Source organism: Canis aureus, chromosome 35 (assembly GCF_053574225.1).
Source record: "Canis aureus isolate CA01 chromosome 35, VMU_Caureus_v.1.0, whole genome shotgun sequence".
Lineage (NCBI taxonomy): Eukaryota > Metazoa > Chordata > Mammalia > Carnivora > Canidae > Canis > Canis aureus.
The window spans coordinates 12,625,832-12,632,612 of NC_135645.1; the positions used below are offsets into that span (position 1 = coordinate 12,625,832).

Below are 6,781 nucleotides of genomic sequence, written 5' to 3' on the forward strand. Positions count from 1 at the left end.
AAATAGATTTGGCAATGCAGTGAAGGGGACCTCTACTACATTAAAGTGATGCATTTTGCATCTCAAAGGCTGTCAACTGTATTTAGAGGAACTATGTGATTGAAGAACAATGCTCTAGGATGGAATAGCAATTTTTTCCAGCCCTTCTAAATCTGAGGGTGATTTTTACCCCAACTTGAGTTAAGTGTACAATTGAATGGGCAGTTATCGGTTTGGGAAGTGACTAATAAAAGCAGAATTGGAAACAGCTTTCATCTGTGCTGCAAAGTAAGCTACTCCAACCTGTTTTAAACTGGAACTCTCAGGTGGGATATGATATCCAGAGGTCTTGGTGAGGTCAGACTTCAAGCAATCAACTTGAGATAAATAAGTAGGAGCTACAGTCCTTGCTTCAGAGGGTTGCCTGCCCAACTGGGGGGAATAAAGGAACCACCCACCTCTTCTTTTGCCAGAGCCTTCTCTTTATCCATTTGCCTTGGTCTGTGATGTTATCCTAACTGTGTGACACAGGGGTTACAGCACTGCAAGGGAAGCTCTGTGTGTCCTTCTGAAGAGTGGCCCAAAAAAATAGTTAGAAAGAGTTTCAAGCGCGCAGTTCCATGTTTCAATTACAGTGGCGTTATATGTTTCTACTGAGTGAGACAAGTTTCAAGCTAGCTTGTTAAGAATGATTTACACCATAATTCCAGGAAAAAACAAATGTGAGTGACTGAGATTTGAAAGGGAAGAGTAGGGGGGAAGTGCCAGACTAAACGAATCCTAAGTAAATAGGGTGGGGTGGAGTGGTGGGGTGTTTTTTGTTTTTTTGGGTTTTTGGTGGGGTTGGGTTTGTTTTTTGTTTTTTTTTTTTTTTTTTGTATTTTTCTGTTTGCTACTTTGCTTTTTTAGAAAAAAAAAAAAGAAAGAAAATGTATGTATTGTTGGTAATTACTTCCTCACCTGGGTGGAATGAAGCAAAAGAAAACAGAATTGCTCCATTTGCTCCTTAACCAAAATTTTAAGAGAGGACAGGTGTTTCTCTTAATTCATATGACATCTTACTGGGAATGAGCAGTACTAGAAATGAGAACTAAGAATCCCACTTTTTTTTTTTTTTTCAAATGTAGTGGAAAGGTTTTGCTAGGGAGAGATAAGCATTTTCCATAAAACAATGCAGTAGTGACATGAGGTAATTACATGGTGACTGGGACACACCGCATGGCATACTGGAGAAATTGCATGATACCTACGTGATAACTATAGTAACTCTAGTTATCGCTACCGTATTATCTCCTGATAACTATATAATTAGTTTGTGTCACAAAAGCACCCTAAACGTATGCCTGTTCCAGCTACTCTGGTAGGAAAAAAAATAAACTTTTTTTGCAAGGGGGAAAAAAAGCTAATGAAGAAAGTTGCCAAGAACAGATATTTTGTAATCTGTGCTAAATCTCTGCTGGAAAACATGAACAGTAACGAAGCTGAGAAGACAGTAAAAGAAATTCGGGGCAAGGTGCCAGACGCCCAGACGGAAGGAGAATGTGGACCAAAAGATTGCGACAATCGGGTAATTATGGTTTATGAATTTCAGCTTTAATCTGTAGTTCAGTGAGTCCTGATTAAATATCTGTTAAACACAATTAAAGTTTGTTTTTGTATTTCACCGTCTTGATCAGAATAATTAGAGACTGCGTGTTTCATGTCAAAAGTAGCAAGAGGAATTTTAGTGAATGAACATCGTTTTTAAAAGCCATTTGTAGCACCAGCTGTTGGCATTATTTTATATTTTAGTGTTATCAGCATAAAGATGGTCCTCTGGATGCTGAATAGTTTCCAGCAGGACAAGGATGTTAGGCTGTCACGATGGGCCTGTGCTGCCGAGGCATCAGTGTTGGAGGGCTCATGTTCACAGGAGGTAGTGGACAGGGGAGATGTAGGTCAGGGAAGCAGATATTTGAGGTGAGGGAGGAAGAAAGACATTTGAGTTACATTTATCCAAACAAGGAGCTGGAAGAGGGGATTTCTCATGGTGTAGTCATTTGTGTTAACACCTGAAAATGCTGGTTAGCCTAGAGACAGGTTGTCTATATGTAGTGCCCGAGGGAAGGGCACGAGAAAGGTGTGATGAGCTATGCTGGAACTCTGTCCTCACTGGCTCTTGGCTAAAAACCTGGATCTTTTATTCCTGGAGTTGGTAGAAGGTAGTGCTGAGAGAATTTACCATCCTAATCATTCTTTGGCTAGGGATAGCAGTATGAATTCTGCAAAAAGGACAAGTTGGAATCTAAGAAGGATTAACTAAAACTGGGTAAAGGAGCAAAATAAGACTCTGCAAACCAAAACTAAGACTATGATTTCCACATGCATGTGCCAAAAGGGAAGCTGGGGAGTTGTAAATTACTATCTCTTAAAACTTATGCGAGGGTATATGTGAACACTTCTATGCAGCTTACCATGATATGAGCTTTAAAGAAATAAAATAGTATCTTGCTTGCTATGTGAAATGTTGATCCTTGTGATTGACAGAATGATAACCACCTCCCCCCCCCCCCAATACTAATCCTCAGAACCTGTAAATGGATACATTGCCTTTCATGGCAAAAAGGACTTTGCAGGTGTTAGCTATGGATCTTCAGATGGTAAGATGACTGCAGATTATCTGGGCTCCTAATATAGTCCCAACAGCCCTTATAAGAAGAAGGAAGCTGTAGGGTCAGAGTCAGAGAAGATGTGACGATGAATCAGAAACTGAGATGGAAGATGTGGCACTGCTGCCTCTGAGGAGGAGGAAGGGCCATGAGCCAAGGCATGCAGGCTGTGTCTAGAAGCTGGAGAAGACAGGAAATGGGGACTCTCCTCTGGAGTCTCCAAAAAGAGTGCAGTCTAGCACCTTGATTTAAGGACTTCTGACTTCCAGAACTGTAATCATTCCTGTTTTGTAAGCCATAAGCAGCAATAGGAAACCAATATAAAACCCATGAATCTGCTCCATGGATTTGGTCTCCATGTAAAAGTTGTCCAGTTAAAAGTGAATCCAGGGATGCAAAAAAACAACCAGCCTCTATGAATCTCATCTTCTAAAGCCCATTCTCCAGACTGTCTCTGTGGTGTCACTTGGAGGTAGCTGCCTAGGTATTATCAATTAAATTATTGGGCAAATTCAACCCTATCCCCTAACACCACTTACCAATAATACATTCCTCATGAGTAGAAATATTTACAGGAAGGGAAGACTATAAAGTGAAAATAACTTCTCCAACAGCAATAGCAGTTGACATTTGAACACTTAGCCACAGGTTGAACTATTTCACTTTGTCAATTTCCACCTGCAGAAACAGCAATTTCATATGGTTCAACATACCCTGTGTTACCTCATTTAAACCTCTAGGACTAAGATTAAAAATCTCTCCCAAGATTGTAAAATTAATAAATGTCAGATTTATGTAGAGGTTAGGCTAATAAAATGCTTACGTCCAACATATTCAGGTAAAAATGAGATTAAATCCCAACTGGCCAAAGGTGTTTCGCAGAGTTGAGGATGCAAACATGTATCTCCTGTGCTATTCCAAAAAGTAATAGCTTGAGTCATGAGAAAGTTGTAGGGTAAAGTGAACATAACCCAAATAGACGAAGACAATGATTGAAATTTGCCACCTAACATCTTTGTATTCTAAAGAGCATATACTACCACAGAGGAAGATGGCATAGCAAGTGTTTTTGAATGGTATTGCTTAAAAGGCTTTCTAGCTTCTTTTAGTTTAAGGCTTCCACTAATAATCTCATGAAAACTGTGAACCCTCTGCCCACAAAAGGACAGCATCTTGTCAAAGGATTCACAGGCCCCCTCAAGCCTATTGACGGACCTCAGATTAATTATGCTTGGTTTACAATTGTGTTCCAAGAAAAACACTGTGGGACTGTCTGGTCTGACATGATGTAAGACATAATTATGTGATACTTAATTTGCCACATGATTTTGGACCAGTCATCAATGTACACTAAGGTCCAGGCTTTTAATTTAGTAAAATTAGTACTTTTGATGCTAAACTGATAGGCAAGTACATTTTTGTTTTTGAAACATTGGAGGTGTATTGAAAGACCGGCTAAAAAACACTGGTATTGCTCTTGCTTGCTGTCCATTCTTTTATCATTTAGTCATTTATTCATTCATTCAGCAAATATTTGTTGAGCCCTTACTGCTATACGCACTAGGAATATAATAGTGAACAGGACTTACAAGGTCTTCTTTCCTCATGGAACATTCTAGTTAGAGGAAGAAGTTAATAAATAGGTAAGCATAAGATGCCCGAAACTGAAGATAGCAAGCAAGTAGTCTCATGGCCACGTAATATATTGTCTCATAGAAGATTTCAGATTATGTTGAGCAGCCAAGAGAGCAGAAACATTTATAAAGTATAGCATCTTTTATGTTTTTGGTTGACTAAAGGATTGTTTTGGGCTAAAAATGTTCTTCCTGAGAGGAAGAGGAAAAGGAAAAAGAAATCTGAGCACAGTCTAATATTGGCAAATGAAGCAGTTATGTGGTAGGGAGAGGATTGTTAAGGTAACTGAGAAAGTCACCAGCAATGAGGAACCTCAATAAATAAGGGTGTTTTTGAGAGTTTGGGCCCATTTCACTAAGGTTCATTACAAGTCTGCTTTGCCTTCGCCTAAGGCGAGCTTAAGATCACAAGTTTCATGAACTCTTTTCGCCCCTTTTAAATGTGGGCTTAGGATTAGAAATGACAAATACCCACCATTTGCTTCAATGTGGATGGAACTGGAGGGTATTATGCTGAGTGAAGTAAGTCAATCGGAGAAGGACAAACCTTATATGTTCTCATTCATTTGGGGAATATAAATAATAGTGAAAGGGAATATAAGGGAAGGGAGAAGAAATGTGTGGGAAATATCAGAAAGGGAGACAGAACATAAAGACTCCTAACTCTGGGAAACAAACTAGGGGTGGTGGAAGGGGAGGAGGGCGGGGGGTGGGGGTGAATGGGTGACGGGCACTGAGGGGGCACTTGACGGGATGAGCACTGGGTGTTATTCTGTATGTTGGTAAATTGAACACCAATAAAAAATAAATTTATTATAAAATAAATAAAAATAAATAAAAAATAAATAAATAAATGTGGGCTTAGGGGCACCTGGGTGACTGAGTCATTTAAGCATCCAACTCTTGATTTCAGCTCAGGTCCTAAAATCGAGCCCCATGTCTAGCTCCACCCTCATCACAGAATTTGCTTGAGATTCTCTCTCCCTCTCCTTCTCCTCCCCCTGCTTGTGCTCTCTAAATAAATAAAATCTTTTTAGAAACAAAATAAATGTGGATTTAAATGTCCTTCTTCTTACCACCATCTCCCCCTCAAAGTAGTCCATAGAGAAGGTCACTACAGGGATTAGGAGCAAATGTAATGTAACTTGAAAAAACATTAGGAAAGGAAGAAATCCTGTTGTTTATAGGTGCTTCCCAATAGAATTAAGAGATTAAGTCCAGGAGTAGAAATTTGTGCAATGTATTGGGGCTTCGGTGAGTCACCAATATTACTTGAAAGAAGTTTAGTTCAATTATACTTTGCCAACCAGCTGAAATCCTTTAATAAATGGTGAACTGTAATAAATACACCCAAAAATAAAAATAGTGATGTAGTGTTAGTTTATGAACAACTTATTTTCACTAATAAGCTGGAAAATTATATTAATCATTGCTCAATGACATTCATAAATAATGCAAATTGGTAAAATATGCAAGTATATAAAAATGTATCTGAAAATCATTCAAAAGGCAAGGGGCAGGAGACTTTTCCAACTGGCATTCCTATGAGACTATATGTTACAGCTTCAGGGTTAAATGTGATGAGGTGAAAAAACTGCCCTAGAGTGAAGGGTAACCAACCGAAAGTGATGCTGAATTTCATAATCAGAGTTCCTAGAATGAATATAATGCAAATTATATTTCGGGGGGAACAGGAGTGTAATAGCTGTATATGGAGTAGCTGTATTCCATGGACCAGAAACAATTAGGTATTATATTTGAAAGACCTGTTGCAAAAATACAACATGCAAGGAGTTTATGTTAAGTGGAGGCTTAACATGGTTATTGCTGTTGTTGTTTGCTGTTGTTGTTTTAATTAAAGTTGAAATCCTGTAATAGAATTTCCTGCCCTTTTGCCATCTCAGGTCTTTATGCTATTTTAAACCCTTCCCTCCCTCCAGTTCCCAAACTGCCCTTTCTCTGGGGAACAGAATATAAATTATCCTATCTAAATTTCAAGAATGACTATTCCCACGTGAGAGAATATCAAAGCTGAGAAGAGAATACAGAACTCTTAACAACCAGTACTATTCACGCCAGCTCATCTGCTACCTCCTAATAAAACTGGTTGTTAATCTTCCCTGATTTGTCTACATCTTTCAGGTAATAAAAGTGTCTAAACCATAATGCATTCTTCCAGAGAAGATAATCAGGTAACTTAATACCTCTCTGCTCAGCAACACAATGTCCCTTTGTATCCAGTCCTGAATTGGATTGACATTTCTAGCTGACGCTTTACATCAAAGGTCATTTTGCTCAGTTCACTATCTGATCTTTTTTATTGTCTTCTAGCATATTCCTAATTCTCAAAAAAATTTCTCCATCTCTGGCAGTATAACTGAGAGCTCCCAATTTCATTATCTCATTGGTATATTTCATTAATTATTAAGATCTCTCTAATTGGGAGTTTCTCTTCCCAAGAAAGTGTCTAAGTCTCATCATTAGAGATATTAATAAGCAGAATTTTGTGAACACCCAAAG

General features: G+C 38.6%; 1 protein-coding gene across 35 annotated transcripts in view; it reads left to right on the top strand.

The window, feature by feature from the left end:
• ZBTB20 (zinc finger and BTB domain containing 20) overlaps positions 1 to 6,781 on the top strand; it is a 781,647-nt gene that overhangs the window by 541,912 nt on the left and 232,954 nt on the right. The gene's annotated exons all lie outside the window — the stretch shown is intronic.